General features: G+C 45.7%; 1 protein-coding gene across 1 annotated transcript in view; it reads left to right on the top strand.

Moving 5' to 3' along the window:
- Nucleotides 1-17,771, top strand: part of cep112 (centrosomal protein 112) — a 358,450-nt gene continuing 340,679 nt past the window's right edge. The window contains exon 1 of the mRNA XM_068003888.1: nucleotides 1-277. The gene's annotated coding sequence lies outside the window, so the exon portion shown is untranslated. The remainder of the gene's footprint in view (nucleotides 278-17,771) is intronic.

Raw genomic sequence — 17,771 nt, 5'->3', positions numbered from 1 at the left:
GAAGTTTGAACGTTAGCGCTCGGCTCGAGCTCCAGCGCGAGCGTTTTGCTGCCCGTTTTCACCACCTCCTCGGCCGAACCTGTGCCCGACCGCTTCCCACAGGTGGAAGGCGGCCTCACCCCCGCCGAGCCCCCGCTCGTTTGAAGGTGGGCGGTCGGTCGGTTTGCGGCGGATGTCAGTGACTCTTGCGCCGAAAAGGGACCGTGCACTTTTATTTGGCCTTTGTCAATTGACAGGGGTGGCGGGGAAGGCCAGACCGTCGCTTCAGCAAGCACAGGTCAGTGTGCTGTTCTCATCAGTCATGTCAAGGGTTTTATCTGTGGTTGTCCCTCTGATGGCGGATGAGTGGATCATATCTATCTCCGGTCTAGTGGATCATAACTATCTCCGGTCTAGTGGATCATAACTATCTCCGGACTGGTGGATCATGACTATCTCCGGTCTAGTGGATCATAACTATCTCCGCACTAGTGGATCATAACTATCTCCGCACTAGTGGATCATAACTATCTCCGCACTAGTGGATCATAACTATCTCCGGACTATCTCCGGACTAGTGGATCATGACTATCTCCGGACTAGTGGATCATAACTATCTCCGGACTAGTGGATCATGACTATCTCCGGACTAGTGGATCATAACTATCTCCGGACTAGTGGATCATGACTATCTCCGGACTAGTGGATCATGACTATCTCCGGACTAGTGGATCATGACTATCTCCGGACTAGTGGATCATGACTATCTCCGGTCTAGTGGATCATGACTATCTCCGCACTAGTGGATCATAACTATCTCCGGACTAGTGGATCATGACTATCTCCGGACTAGTGGATCATAACTATCTCCGGACTAGTGGATCATGACTATCTCCGGTCTAGTGGATCATAACTATCTCCGGTCTAGTGGATCATAACTATCTCCGCACTAGTGGATCATAACTATCTCCGGACTAGTGGATCATGACTATCTCCGGTCTAGTGGATCATAACTATCTCCGGACTAGTGGATCATAACTATCTCCGGACTAGTGGATCATGACTATCTCCGGACTAGTGGATCATGACTATCTCCGGACTAGTGAATCATGACTATCTCCGGACTAGTGGATCATGACTATCTCCGGACTAGTGGATCATGACTATCTCCGGACTAGTGGATCATGACTAGCTCCGGACTAGTGGATCATAACTATCTCCGGACTAGTGGATCATAACTATCTCCGGACTAGTGGATCATGACTATCTCCGGTCTAGTGGATCGTAACTATCTCCGGTCTAGTGGATCATAACTATCTCCGCACTAGTGGATCGTAACTATCTCCGGACTAGTGGATCATGACTATCTCCGGTCTAGTGGATCATAACTATCTCCGGACTAGTGGATCATGACTATCTCCGGACTAGTGGATCATGACTATCTCCGGACTAGTGGATCATGACTATCTCCGGACTAGTGAATCATGACTATCTCCGGACTAGTGGATCATGACTATCTCCGGACTAGTGGATCATGACTATCTCCGGACTAGTGGATCATGACTAGCTCCGGACTAGTGGATCATAACTAGCTCCGGACTAGTGGATCATGACTATCTCCGGACTAGTGGATCATGACTATCTCCGGACTAGTGGATCATAACTATCTCCGGACTAGTGGATCATGACTATCTCCGGACTAGTGGATCATGACTATCTCCGGACTAGTGGATCATGACTATCTCCGGTCTAGTGGATCATGACTATCTCCGGACTGGTGGATCATGACTATCTCCGGACTGGTGGATCATGACTATCCCCGGACTGGTTGATCATGACTATCTCCGGACTGGTGGATCATGACTATCTCCGGACTGGTGGATCATGACTATCTCCGGACTGGTGGATCATGACTATCTCCGGACTGGTGGATCATGACTATCTCCGGACTGGTGGATCATGACTATCTCTGGACTAGTGGATCATGACTATCTCCGGACTGGTGGATCATGACTAGCTCCGGACTAGTGGATCATAACTAGCTCCGGACTAGTGGATCATGACTATCTCCGGACTAGTGGATCATGACTATCTCCGGACTAGTGGATCATAACTATCTCCGGTCTAGTGGATCATGACTATCTCCGGACTGGTGGATCATGACTATCCCCGGACTGGTTGATCATGACTATCTCCGGACTGGTGGATCATGACTATCTCCGGACTGGTGGATCATGACTATCTCCGGACTGGTGGATCATGACTATCTCCGGACTGGTGGATCATGACTATCTCCGGACTGGTGGATCATGACTATCTCCGGACTGGTGGATCATGACTATCTCCGGACTGGTGGATCATGACTATCTCCGGACTGGTGGATCATGACTATCTCCGGACTGGCGGATCATGACTATCTCCGGACTAGTGGATCATGACTATCTCCGGACTGGTGGATCATGACTATCTCCGGACTGGCGGATCATGACTATCTCCGGACTGGCGGATCATGACTATCTCCGGACTGGTGGATCATGACTATCTCCGGACTAGTGGATCATGACTATCTCCGGACTGGCGGATCATGACTATCTCCGGACTGGCGGATCATGACTATCTCCGGACTGGCGGATCATGACTATCTCCGGACTGGCGGATCATGACTATCTCCGGACTGGCGGATCATGACTATCTCCGGACTGGCGGATCATGACTATCTCCGGATTAGTTGATCATGACTATCTCCGGACTGGTGGATCATGACTATCTCCGGACTGGTTGATCATGACTATCTCCGGTCTAGTGGATCATGACTATCTCCGGACTGGTGGATCATGACTATCTCCGGACTAGTTGATCATGACTATCTCCGGACTGGTGGATCATGACTATCTCCGGACTAGTGGATCATAACTATCTCCGGACTGGTGGATCATAACTATCTCCTACTGTTTGTTAGTAACCGGACCCGTCGAATTGGGGCAATGCTGGTCCAATTTGAATGGGGGTATTGCTGCTGTCTTGGTCTCTGCCAACTCCATTGTTGAACCCGTCATTGGGGAATTCACAAGAACGCATTTAGTTGACATTGCTGTGACGTAATCCAGTAGTTGTGGACTCCCGATTTCACCCTGCCTAGGAACAGGACGAAAACCAGAGAACACATATGTAGGGTGACATAGAGCCAGGGGTGAGACGAGGAGAGTTTTTTTTAACGCAGCGAGTTATGATGATCTGGAAGTAGGGTGGTCGAATAGTAACTTTCAAAAGGGAATTGGATAAATACTTGAAGGGGAGAAAATTGCAGGGCTATGGGGAAAGAGCAGGGGAGTGGGACTAATTGAATAGCTCTTTCAAAGAGCACAGGCATGATGGGCTGAATGGCCTCCTTCTATGCTGTAACATTCTATGATTCTATAGGAGTAGGCCATTCATCCATTCATGCTTGTTCCGCCATTCAATTAAAACATGGCTGGACTGTGTCTCAAGTAAAGGGAATTAGGGGTTACGGGGAGCAGGCAGGAAATTGGACATGAATTTAGATTTGAGGTTAGGATCAGATCAGCCATGATCTTATTAAATGGCGGAGCAGGCTCGAAGGGCCGATTGGCCTACTCCTGCTCCTATTTCTTATGTTCTTAACTCCATTTGCTTTATAATCCTTGATCCTGTTACATATCAAAAATCTATCATTCTCAGTCTTGAAAAAATATTAATTTGTGACTTATGGGAATGGTGCGGAGGGAAGGATAGTTGTAGTGTAAATCAACTATAGTGTTCTTGTGAATTTCCTAGTGGTAGGTTCAACAGTGGACTTGGACCTGGTTGCCTAATTAGTGAGGGTTAGTGTGAATTGCATCATCCAAAAATTGTGGGAGAAAGTTTGAGTGGAAAAGTTGGCCCAGTTAAAGATATTGGGGGTGAAATTCCTGTCTTTGCTAATTTTTTATGATAAATTTGGTATGAATACCAAACAATCCTGTTTTGTGCTTGGACTGACCTTGGTATGTAAGGAAGCAAAGACAGAAATTCCACCCCATACTGATTAATAAATGGGCCTGTGCTATATTAATAATTCAGACTTGAACTTGTTGTGATCATGAGAAGTCCATCTGTTCCCAAGGTAGTTGCTGCAGAGTTTTAATGTATTATGTTCACGGTCATGTAATTTTTTTTTAAGGTACATGCTCCTCTTTTTTTCTGGAGGTCTTGGAGCACAGCTGCCCCAGCCCAGGAGATCAGAAACTCAAAAGCATGGGAGTTTCTGTGAAGTATGAGCACACACCAAAAATCTGTGATGCCACAATTGGTACAGCAGAGTGTTGTGCTTCCAGCAATATTTAAAAATCAAAGTGTTTCATAAGAATAGATGAAACTGTTGAATAACTGCATGAAATATGAAACTGTATGTGATTTTTTTTTCAGTCGGTATTAATTATTGTAGATTTTATTACGGAGTTTGGGGCGGAGGATGAAGTCATGGCTTTGGTCTTCCTAATGTTTAGGTGGAGGAAACAGATGCTGGATGTCAGACAAGCAGTCTGACAACACAGAAACAGAGAAGTGGTAGAGCTTGGTGTTGTTAACATACATGTAGAAGCTGACCCCATGTCTATGGATCAGCATGTAGATAAGAAAGAATATGGGGCCAAGCGTGGATCTTTGAGGGACTCTGAAGGTAATGGCGTGGGGGCAGGAAGAGCAGTCGTTCCTGGTGATGCTCTGGCTATAATCAAATAGATAAGATTGGAACCAAGCAAGAGTCGTCCCGCTGAGCTGGACAATGGAGGAGAGACATTGGAGGAGGATGTTGTGGTCGACTGTGTCAAAGGCTCCGGAGAAGATAAGAAGTGATAAAGCATCAAGGTCACATTCTCAGAGGATGCTATTATGCCTTTGGTTAGGGCTGTGGAAATGGAGAAATTCAAGGAGTTGTAGGCAAGTTGGGCACAGATTTGGGAAGTGACAACACGTTCAAGGACTTTGCAGAGGAAGCAGAGGTTGAAGATGGAGTGGTAGTTTGCAAGGACAGAGGGATCAAGGGTACATCTTTTGTTTAGAGTGGTTTTGAAAAGAAGGAGGACTGTATCAGAGGGGAGTGAGAGCATGGGGTTCAGGAAGGGAAGTTAGATGGTCGGCAGTTTAGTTGGAATGAGGTCAAGGGAGCAGGAGGTGAATCTCATGGACAAGATGAGCATGGAGAGGGCATGAGGGTAGATGGGAGAGAAACTAGATAGGTACCTGGTTTCGGGGCTAGGGTTGTGAGGAGCCTGAGCAAGGTTTGGCTTGTTGGGAAAGGTGAAGCAGCAGAGACAACTGAATGGACAGTTTCAACCTTCATGACAAAGAAGCCCCTGAGCTCTTTGCATTTGTTGTAGAGGAGGGTGGAGGGTGGAGGGGAGAGGGGTTTAAGGACAGGGTTGGTACTTGAGAAAAGAAGCCAGGGGTTATCTTTGCTTGCCAGAATGATCCTGGAGTAGTGGGTGGTTTTGGCAGAGGAGAGTGAGGCCTACTGGGTACTCTTTGTACACTTAATAACAGCGACAGTTGTGGATGGTCGCTTAATATGTAACTGAGTGGAGTGACATTACTGTTGTAATGAAACTGCATTAGTAATATATTTATTCACTGTGCACTGACTGAAACATTTAATCGTGCTTCTTAAACATGCTTATTTCAGTTCATCTGGGAGAGACAAGTTAGTCACAGGATCACAATCATTTGATGAAGTACACAGCTATACAAAACCCTGGTTAGACCGCACCTGGAGTACTGTGAGCAGTTCTGGGCACCGCACCTTCGGAAGGACATAATAGCCTTGGAGGGAGTGCAGCGTAGGTTTACTAGAATGATACCCAGACTTCAAGGGTTAAGTTACGAGGAGAGATTACACAAATTGGGGTTGTATTCTCTAGAGTTTCGAAGGTTAAGGGGTGATCTGATCGGAGTTTATAAGATATTAAGGGGAACAGATAGGGTGGATAGAGAGAAACTATTTCCGCTGGTTGGGGATTTTAGGAGTAGGGGGCACAGTCTAAAAATTATAGCCAGACCTTTCAGGAGCGAGATTAGAAAACATTTCTGCACACAAAGGATGGTAGAAGTTTGGAACTCTCTTCCGCAAACGGCAATTGATACTAGCTCAATTGCTAAATTTAAATCTGAGATAGATAGCTTTTTGGCAATCAAAGGTATTAAGGGATATGGGCCAAAGGCAGGTATATGGAGTTAGATCACAGATCAGCTATGATCTTATCAAATGGCGGAGCAGGCACGAGGGGCTGAATGGCCTACTCCTGTTCCTATGTTCCTACAGCTGATTTCACAGGAAGATCCTTTGCTAAAACTTAATATGTACTGTGTAAAAACTTCGTGATCCTGAATTGGACCCTGTAGTTTAATTGAACACACTGCTTTCCCATGAAGATGAGTAACAAGCTCAATTGTGCCATATAAAGGATGTGCAGTGCACAGATAAGCCACTTCTTGATGGCGAGAGATAATGCTTAATGGAGGAGAAAGTTGACCTGCAGTATTTTCATGAACCTGTATGCCTAGCTCTTGAGTTAACATGGGTGTTAGCCAAGAAAATCATCCTCAGCATGTCTGCCTCACAAAATGCGATCTTGGCTTTGCTAGTCTTGTAGTTTAGTTTTATTTATTTTCCCACCTGCCTCTGATGTCTACTAGTTTCTTCACCTCCTCCCTCCTTCAGAATCCCTTTGAGAAGGACATGTCTATTTGCTGTTTCTTGCCCTCATACATTGAGGGCATTTACAACTATTTGGTGTGGGGGGTGTCAAGAGGACAATCTACATCTTTCCACTCCATCGGATAGTATATTGCTATGTTAATACACTAACCCGAGGATGTGACTTTGTTATTTTTCATGTTTTTTTCCCCGTTGTCTTGAGGACATAAGGATTAGAAATTTAAATACCAGCCTCTGGTAATAAGGATGATTTTTGCTTTAATTGTATTTTTGAAGTCCCATTACAAATACCAATGTTAATTGGACTATAGTTTACTCTGATGCTGTAGCAACAAGTATCTTGTTATTTGCCAGCAGTCCTAAACTATTCTATTGTAAATAGAGCACTGTTTTCCTAAATCAGCTTTTGTGCATCAGATTAATCTTTGTACTTCAGCCTGCATCGGTCAGCTGGTGAGATGACAGTCAGGAGGTACAATAGTCACCAAATTTTGTCTCCTTTGTGTGTGGACATGTGAGATTGCAGTCCTGGTTTTAAACTTTTAGCAGCTGTTCCTAAAACATTGGCATACTGCTGATAATCATGTGATACAGAACAAACATTACATATGCAAACCTCCTGAAAATTGTTCTGCAGAAAAATTGTACAGCCACTATACCCTATATCATGTAATCTAGTGATAAGTTTGTTGGTATTTATAACTAGTTACACATGGTTTTCTAAAAATATTTAATCTGTGTTAAATGTTTGTTTGTTCCCATTGTATAAACAGAAGACACAGACATATCTCAGAGCATATTTATCCAGTAAGTAGATCTGGTGTAATGCACTTGTGACTATGTTGCTTGACTGTCTATGCACAATGCTCTGAAATGTCCGAATCAATCTGTAAAACGGTGTGAAAAGATTTAAAGGGGAATATAGCTGGAAAGGAAGTATTTTCCATGTAAAATTCCCCCAGCGCACCTTACCCCACCCCCACTATTAGTTGGGGGGGGGCGAAATTCAAGATTATTGCTGCCTATAAAGAAAAGCCTTGTTTTTCCATTAACACACGGTTCCTTAAGATCCACAGTGTCAACTTTAAAAGCTATAAAGATCTGATCATCTTCAGCAGTGTAAGCATTCTGGCCTAATGATCTTATCTGTACTAATACTTAATAAAGTTCTTGACAGAATTGGAGGAAAAGTACCACACCCTACTCTGAGGATTCTCAGTAAAAATGCTTATTAGAGATTCTCTCAAAATCCTGAAAGCAAAGTTGTTTAAAATGAAGCTAATATCTGATTGTATAATTTTAGTTGGTTAATCAAATTTTTTGGTTGCTCTGTGCTGGGTACTGAGATCATTTTAAACTTTTTGTTTTGCGTAGACTTCTATAACATTTTCGGGAAGGATGTTTGAAAAACTGCCCTTCTACCTGATTCAGCATAGGAGTTTGATCAGATCTCCTTAGGTATTTGTGGTATTTTGTTCTTTTCCTCCAACATTACCTCGTGGGAATAACTTTTTTCTTGTGCTTGCTGAAGATGATCAACAAAAGAATTTCAGAGCTGATTTGTCTTCATCAATAGCAACATATTGTAATGTACATTTTCAATGATTTTTGCTTTAAGATTTTCTTCCTCTTTCTGGTTCACCTGAAAGGTTCTTTCCATTGTCCTCGGGAGTGAGTGTTGCTGGCTTCATCTTTGTCCTCCAGTGACAGGAGTCACATGTGACTCCATAATGTGAAATGTTTGATTTTTTTTTTCTCAGTGGTATATGTGTGATCATTAACTCACTATATTGTGATTGTGGGTGCAAACCCACACTTTTCCACTCTGTTACACTGTGCATGTGGTGCTACTCTGGTGTGGCTGAAACTCTCTCCATTTATTAATCAGAGAAAAAGTTGACCATAACTGGAAACCGTTAACTTTTTTTGGCTTTGCATTTGTTTGAGTTCATTTATACTGGCAATGGGGAGGAAAAAATTGCCTGAACATGGAATTAAAATGGACCGTGAGCTTTATCTCAGTATATTTTATAGAACAAGTGTTTTTCCAGGATGTAGACAGCTGAGAGTTCAGATAACTTACATCTTCCGTTACAGTTTTGGTGCACCACCAGTCTGAGACTAGCATCTGCATAGTGCAATTGGCAGCCAGTAATGAAGAAAAGAAGATTTTGCATTTATGTAGTGCATTTCACAGCTTATGTCTGTCCCAAAGTACTTCACAGCTAGCTAATTACTTTTGAAGTGTATTCATGGTTGTTTTATAGGCAAAAGTCCAGACTTGACTTATAGGCAGAAACCCAGACTTGACTATTCCAATGCTCTCCTGGCCAGCCTCTCATCCTCCACCCCCTGTGAACTTCAGCTCATTCAAAACTCTGTTGCCCGTATCTTTTCCCCACAACAACTCCTGCTCAGCCATCACTGCTGTCCCCGTTGACCTACATTGGCTCCTGGTTCCCAATGCCTTAAATTTAAAAATTACAATCTTGTGTTTAAATCCCTCCACGGCTTCGCCCTCCCCTATCTCTGTATTCTCCTCCAGCCCTACAACCCCTCATCCCAAAACTCTCTGTTCTTCTGATTCTGGCTCCCTTTGCCCCACCATTGGCAGCTGTGCCTTCAGCTGCCTCGGCCCCATGCTAAGGAATTCCCTCCCTCATCTTCTTCAAGACCTTCCTTAAAACTCACCTCTTTGACCAAGCTTATGGTCATCCCAGCTAATAGCTCCTTCTTTGGCTCGGCATTCCTTTCTTTTTGATTACGTGTCGTGAAAGTATCTTTCTACATTAAAGCACTGTATAAGTGCAAGTTGTTCTTGTTGTAATATTAGTACCTTGTATCCCATTCCAGCTTAAGTGTTATCCTTTGTACTATATTACAAAGAAATGGAGAACTGTGAGCAAATTGAAATGGTGCAGTACCAATTGCTATCATTAGGAAGAATGTAAGGAATCTTACAACACCAGGTTATAGTCCAACAGTTTTATTTAAAAATCACAAGCTTTCGGAGATTATCTCCTTAGTCAGGTGAGTGAGTGAAAGGTTCTCAAATCGCATATCTTATATTAGGCTGGGACACGATCACACCAATCAAAGGTGTCGTTGGTGTTCGGACAGGTTAGCCACGGAAAACAGTACATCCCAGTATACTGCATACACAATGGGTCAGATTACAAAGCCAGAGAGAGAAAGAGACCCGAAAGGCAGGGAGAGAGAATGTCCAGTTGCATTAAAAACAGAACTTTTTTTTCCCCTGCTGGTGGGGTTACGTGTAGCGTGACATGAACCCAAGATCCCGGTTGAGGCCGTCCTCATGGGTGCGGAACTTGGCTATCAATTTCTGCTCGACGATTTTGCGTTGTCGTGTGTCTCGAAGGCCGCCTTGGAGAACGCTTACCCGAAGATTGGATGCTGAATGTCCTTGACTGCTGAAGTGTTCCCCGACTGGGAGGGAACCCTCCTGTCTGGCGATTGTTGCGCGGTGTCCGTTCATCCGTCGTTGCAGTGTCTGCATGGTCTTGCCAATGTACCATGCTCCGGGGCATCCTTTGCTGCAACGTATGAGGTAGACAATGTTGGCCGAGTCACAGGAGTATGAACCATGTACCTGGTGGGTGGTGTCCTCTCGTGTGATGGTGGTATTTGTGTTGATGATCTGGCATGTCTTGCAGAGGTTGCCGTGGCAGGGTTGTGTGGTGTCGTGGACGCTGTTCTCCTGAAAGCTGGGTAATTTGCTGCGAACGATGGTCTGTTTGAGGTTGGGTGGCTGTTTGAAGGCGAGTAGTGGAGGCATGGGGATGGCCTTAACTAGGTGTTCGTCGTCATCGATGACATGTTGAAGGCTGCGGAGAACATGTCGTAGTTTCTCCACTCCGGGGAAGTACCTGACGACGAAGGGTACTCTGTTGGTTGCATCCCGTGTTTGTCTTCTGAGGAGGTCTATGCGATTCTTCGCTGTGGCCCGTCGGAACTGTCGATCGACAAGTCGAGCGTCATATCCCGTTCTTATGAGGGCGTCTGTAGGTGTCCATTGTGTTCCTCCTCGTCTGAGCAGATCCTGTGTATTCGCAGGGCCTGTCCATAGGGGATGGCCTCTTTGACGTGGTTAGGGTGGAAGCTGGAAAAGTGGAGCATCGCGAGGTTGTCTGTGGGCTTGCGGTAGAGTGAGGTGCTGAGGTGCCCGCCTTTGATGGAAATTTGTGTGTCCAAGAAAGAAACCGATTCTGAGGAGTAGTCCATGGTGAATTTGATGGTGGGATGGAACTTGTTGATGTTATCGTGTAGTCTGTTCAGTGATTCTTCGCTGTGGGTCCATAGAAAGAAAATGTCATCGATGTATCTGGTGTATAGTGTTGGTTGGAGGTCCTGCGCAGTGAAGAAGTCGTGCTCGAACTTGTGCATGAAAATGTTGGCGTATTGGGGTGCGAATTTGGTCCCCATGGCTGTTCCGTGTGTTTGGGTAAAGAACTGGTTATTGAAGGTGAAGACATTGTGATCCAGGATGAAGTGGATGAGTTGTAGGATGGCGTCTGGAGATTGGCTGTTGTTGGTGTTGAGTACTGAGGCTGTTGCAGCGATGCCGTCATCGTGGGGGATACTGGTGTACCGATCTTCGGGTAAGTGTTCTCCAAGGCGGCCTTCGAGACACACGACAACGCAAAATCGTCGAGCAGAAATTGATAGCCAAGTTTCGCACCCATGAGCACTGCCTCAACCGGGATCTTGGGTTCATGTCACGCTACACGTAACCCCACCAGCAGGGAAAAAAAGTTCTGATTTTAATGCAACTGGACATTCTCTCTCTCTGCCTTTCGGGTCTCTTTCTCTCTCTGGCTTTGTAATCTGACCCATTGTGTATTCAGTATACTGGGATGTACTGTTTTCCGTGGCTAACCTGTCTGAACACCAACGACACCTTTGATTGGTGTGATCGTGTCCCAGCCTAATATAAGATATGCGATTTGAGAACCTTTCACTCACTCACCTGACTAAGGAGATAATCTCCGAAAGCTTGTGATTTTCAAATAAAACTGTTGGACTATAACCTGGTGTTGTAAGATTCCTTACATTTGTCCGGCATCTCCACATCATATCATTAGGAAGGGCAGTGCAATATCTATAACTCACTGATGCCCTCTTGTGATAGAACCCAGGTACTATAGTGTTACTGTACCCGGTATATCATTGTGAAATTCTCAAGGACCTGAATGTTTCAGTTCTGAGGGCCAGCTTGCCAACAAGCACATCTTCTACCCTGTATCCAAATCCAAATAATTGCATTTATTAGTTTGATGGTACCTTTGCTGATGCTCACAGTTTGACTTGCCAATAAAACTCCTGAGTAAGGATAGTTGGGCAATTCCTGTCAGACTCTGCAAGAAATGTGATTTGTGGGCTGCAAACAGTGCAGTTGCCAAGTAGCTGCCTCCCAAGTTTGTTTCAAGTATCTAAGAATCTGAGCTTTAATTATGGGAAATGTGAGGACAAAAACAAATAGTGAAGAGAATATAGGATTTAAAAGAAACAAAAGTTTGAAATTGTTTTACACAGCAATTGCTTTACTACAAGTGATGATCTTGACAGAGACTATAACATCATTTAAAAGGGAATTTGATATGTACTTGAGAATAAAAGTATAAAAGGATGCAGAGAAAGGGGCAGGGAAATTTGATTCGAGTAGATAGCTCCAGTTGAAGAGTGCGCTCCAGCACAGGTGCAATAGGCCAAATGGATGGAACACTTGTTCTTGATTTCACAAAACTGCACAAAAATGAAATGCTGCATAATATTCTATACTTATTCCTGTTCTGACAAATTGCAAGCTGCTACCCTATATATTGCTGTGATCCTCCAAATGGCAGACTTGAGGTGGGGAGGGTATAATTTTTTAAACATGTATTGTTGCCATACGAAGTAAAACACGAGCAAGCAGTGGTTTGCTTATCATTTGGAAATTAATTTGTGTAGGAATGCTGCAATATTACACTGATCCATTAATTCAGCTGTTAAAAGCATAGGTGGCGATCTGGGAGCATGTCACCGGTCTGCCTTCGCTGCTGGGCCTCATGTGGTCACGGGAACTTGAGGAAGGAGTATATCAAAGACAATCCTGTGTCGGGAGAAACAAAACTGTAACCTGTTTCAGTTTCAATGTTTTAATCAGTCGTCACGAAGACCTTGTCTTTTTTGATTTGTAAGTTGTTCTTTGAGAACAAGGACTGATTTTTAATAAGTAAATTATCTGGATAAACACGGAAGAAAAATGTATTTAATCTTTTTTTCCTGTGCTTATCAAAATGACAGGTATCTGTGCTGGTGAATGGAGCATTTTTCGCACCAGTGTTCACATCAAGCGCTCCTGGATCCTTAGCTATGGTGTAAAGCTCCTTCTTTGTGGCATCCACAATGTGTCTCAACCCTAATTTGAAAATTGTAAACAATTTTACAACACCAAGTTATAGTCCAACGATTTTATTTTTAATCCCACAAGCTTTCGGGGGCTTTCCCCTTCCTCAGGCGGTGTGGAAGTGACAATTTCAAATCCTTCGCATTTTAAGATCACATAACAAAGCCTGGTGATTACTGCCCGTTGCCAAGGCAATCACAGTGAGCAGACAGAAAGGTGTCATCTAAAAGGCCACTGAATATACAACCCCCCAAAAAAAAAGAGAGACAGAACGAAGACAGTCAATGACCCATTATATTAAAAACAGATAACATTTGTTCGCTGGTGGGGTAACGTGTAGTGTGACATGAACCCAAGATCCCGGTTGAGGCCGTCCTCATGGGTGCGGAACTTGGCTATTAATTTCTGCTCGACGATTTTGCGTTGTCGTGTGTCTCGAAGGCCGCCTTGGAGTATGTTTACCCGAAGGTCGGTGGCTGAATGTCCATGACTGCTGAAGTGTTCCCCGACAGGGAGAGAACCCTCCTGTTTGGCGATTGTTGCACGGTGTCCGTTCATCCGTTGTCGCAGCGTCTGCATGGTCTCGCCAATGTACCATGCTCTGGGGCATCCTTTCCTGCAACGTATGAGGTAGACAACGTTAGCCGAGTCATAGGAGTATGAACTGTGCACCTGGTGGGTGGTGTCCTCTCGTGTGATGGTGGTATCTGTGTCGATGATCTGGCATGTCTTGCAGAGGTTACCGTGGCAGGGTTGTGTGGTGTCGTGGACGCTGTTCTCCTGAAGGCTGGGTGATTTGCTGCGAACGATGGTTTGTTTGAGGTTGGGTGGCTGTTTAAAGGCGAGTAGTGGAGGTGTGGGAATGGCCATAGCGAGGTGTTCGTCATCATTGATGACATGTTGAAGGCTGCGGAGAACATGGCGTAGTTTCTCCGCTCCGGGGAAGTACTGGACGACGAAGGGTACTCTGTTGGTTGCGTCCCGTGTTAGTCTTCTGAGGAGGTCTACGCGATTTTTCGCTGTGGCCCGTCGGAACTGTCGATCGATGAGTCGAGCATCATATCCCGTTCTTACTAGGGCGTCTTTCAGCGTCTGTAGGTGTCCATCGCGTTCCTCCTCGTCTGAGCAGACCCTGTGTATTCGCAGGGCCTGTCCATAGGGGATGGCCTCTTTGACGTGGTTAGGGTGGAAGCTGGAAAAGTGGAGCATTGTGAGATTGTCCGTGGGCTTGCGGTAGAGTGAGGTGCTGAGGTGCCCGTCTTTGATGGAGATTCGTGTGTCCAAGAAAGAAACTGATTCTGAGGAGTAGTCCATGGTGAGCTTGATGGTGGGATGGAACTTGTTGATGTTATCGTGTAGTCTCTTTAGTGATTCCTCACCGTGGGTCCATAGAAAGAAAATGTCGTCGATGTATCTGGTGTATAGTGTTGGTTGGAGGTCCTGCGCAGTGAAGAAGTCCTGCTCGAACTTGTGCATGAAAATGTTGGCGTATTGGGGTGCGAATTTGGTCCCCATGGCTGTTCCGTGTGTTTGGGTAAAGAACTGGTTATGGAAGGTGAAGACATTGTGATCCAGGATGAAGCGGATGAGTTGTAGGATGGCGTCTGGAGATTGGCTGTTGTTGGTGTTGAGTATTGATGCTGTCGCAGCGATGCCGTCATCGTGGGGGATACTGGTGTATAGTGCCGAGACGTCCATCGTGGTGAGAAGTGTTCCTGGTTCAACAGGTCCGTGGGTACTGAGTTTTTGTAGAAAGTCTGTAGTGTCGCGACAGAAGCTGGGGGTTCCCTGCACGATGGGTTTCAGGATGCCCTCGATGTATCCAGAGAGGTTCTCACACAGGGTTCCATTGCCTGATACGATAGGACGTCCGGGTGTGTTGGCTTTGTGTATCTTTGGGAGGCAGTAGAAGTCTCCCACGCGGGGAGTACGTGGGATGAGAGTGCGTAGGATGTTTTGAAGGTCTGGATTGAAGGTCTTGATCAGTTTGTTGAGCTGATGGGTGTGTTCTTTGGTCGGGTCTGCGGGTAACCGTCTGTAGTGTTCCTGGTTGTCCAGTTGTCGGTATGCTTCTTTGCAATAGTCCGTTCTGTTCTGTATGACGATGGCTCCTCCTTTGTCCGCTGGTTTGATGACGATGTTGCGGTTGGTCTTGAGAGCTTTGATGGCGTTGCGTTGTGCTCGGGTGACATTCTGGACTGTCTTCCGAGTGCGGCTGATGAATCTGGCATAGACGCATTTCCTGACAGCTTGAGCATACATGTCAAGCTGAGGGCAGCGACCCTCTGGAGGAGTCCAGTGAGACTCTTTCCTCTTCGGTTGCTGTATCGCGGATCCCTCTGTCTGCTGTTCCGGATCGTTGATTGTCTCATTGGGTTCACTGCTGAAATTTTGTGGTTTGTGGTAGAATTCCCGGAGCCTCATTCTCCTGATGAATTCCTCTGTGTCTGCCGCGAGACTAGTGGGGTCCATTTTGGTAGTGGGGCAGAAATTGAGCCCTCGGCTGAGAACTTCGATTTCGTCTGGTTGAAGGGTGTGGTCGGACAAATTGACGATGGACTTCCCTGTGGTTGCAACCGTGGTACCAGGGGAAGCTTGGTCGATGCTGGTGGTGATGCCGAGTTTCTCAAGCTTCCTGCTCTTGGTTTTCATGTAGGCAGCGTAGTTCCGTTGCCTCGTCTGTCTGGCGGTATCTCGTAGCTGGTCTGCTGTGTCCTGAGTACAGGTTGAGAGTATGGACTCTATCTTAGTTTCGAGGTTGTGGCGTCTGCTGTAGAGTTGGTGTATGAGATGGTTGCGGAGTGTGCGAGAGGTACGGCGGCAGAGTCTCTCAGCATAATCCGAGTTGTATGTGGACTTGAGTGGGTTTGTGATCTGTAGTCCTTTCGGGATCTTGTCTGCTTTCTTGCAGCTCTGTAAAAACTTGATGTCTGTGTCTAAATGCGCGATCTTCTTGGATATCCTTTCCACTGTGAGCCGGCAGTTTGTGGTGTCGACGGTGGCCATGATGTGGAGATGCCGGTGATGGACTGGGGTTAACAATTGTAAACAATTTTACAACACCAAGTTATAGTCCAACGATTTTATTTTTAATCCCACAAGCTTTCGGGGGCTTTCCCCTTCCTCAGGCGGTGTGGAAGTGACAATTTCGAATCCTTCGCATTTTAAGATCACATAACAAAGCCTGGTGATTACTGCCCGTTGCCAAGGCAATCACAGTGAGCAGACAGAAAGGTGTCATCTAAAAGGCCACTGAATATACAACCCCCCCAAAAAAAAGAGAGAGAGACAGAACGAAGACAGTAATTTGAAAAGGACACCCTTTAATGTATCAGAGTGACATTTCTCACATTGGCCATCTCTGTTGGCCTGAATGAGACTATCAATTCTGTGCGGCACTCTTGCGCAGGAATTAAGCTGAAGAAAGAACAAACTTGCATTTATATAGTGGCTTTCATGTCCTCCGTACATCCCAAAGCGCCTCACGGCCAGTGAATTACTTTTGAAGTGTTTTCACTGTTGTAATGTAGGAAAAGCGGTAGTCAAACAGCAATGAGACCAGATAATCTGTTTTCGTGATGTTGGTTGAGGGACTCAGGGAGAAATCCCATACTCTTCTTTGCAATAGTGGCCATGGGATCTTTAACGTCCACCTGAGGGCAGACGGAGGCCTTGGTTTAACATCTCATCCGAAGGACAGCATTGCACTCCCTCCGTACTGCACTGAAGTATCAGCATAAATTACATGCTCAAGTGCTAGTGGGACTTGAACCCACAACCTTCTGACTTAGAAGCAAGAGTGCTACCACTGAGCCACGGCTGACACTGAAATTTTCAACAGTCATTTATGTAGAACTTTCACAACAGGCAGAGCTGACTTCTGTCTCGGTTGGACAAGACCCAGGTCCTAAAAATGAAAGGACAATGTTCTAAGGGTTGCCAACTCTCCCGGATTACCTGGAAGTCTCCCAAGACTGGGGTGTCGGGGGTTTGGGTGGGGTTGGGGGGGGGGGAAAGAGAGAGACTTGGAGTCGGGAGGACTGGGGCTTGAGTGGGTGGGAGAGAGGGAAACTGCGGAGTGGAGTAGGTGTGGGGATCTGCATTTTCAGCAGAACTGAGGGCAGCAGCAGCAACGTGGTGAGTGAGAGTGGCACCGAGAGAGGAGTGCCAGTCAAGGGGTGAGTGAAACCTGGGGACTTTACTGTGGTTAACCTGTAAGATTGTTTCCACTAGTGGGAGAATGGGGAATAAGGGGACGGAGACATTGGAAGAACCAAGGGAGAAGGAAGGTTCCTGAACTGAGGGCTATTACATCATGGGATGCTTCACTACAAGTGGTTATTGAAGTAGAGACGAGAACATCATTTAAAAGGTAATGGGATAAATATTTGTAAAGGACAAATATAAAAGGATCTGGGGGGATCCTGAGCTGAGTTTAGGACTCCAAGTGAGAAGTGCCTCAAACACCGAACCCTCTGCCCTTTGTGTGATCTATCGGTTTGGTTCAGGTCAGTCTGTGCTGGCTGGTTTTGATGTGTGAAGTCCAAGTATAGATTGGCTCTGACTGAGGCTCCCCGTTCAGAGTTCTCACCTTCACATAAAACCTGAGTCCAAACCAGAGTCTAAGGAGAGAGATCGGGCCTATTAAAAGTGACATCGACTGCAGCGCAG

The sequence above is a fragment of the Heptranchias perlo genome, chromosome 23, assembly GCF_035084215.1.
Source record: "Heptranchias perlo isolate sHepPer1 chromosome 23, sHepPer1.hap1, whole genome shotgun sequence".
Lineage (NCBI taxonomy): Eukaryota > Metazoa > Chordata > Chondrichthyes > Hexanchiformes > Hexanchidae > Heptranchias > Heptranchias perlo.
Note: the sequence above shows the minus strand (reverse complement) of the source record. Positions and strands in the feature narration are given on the sequence as shown.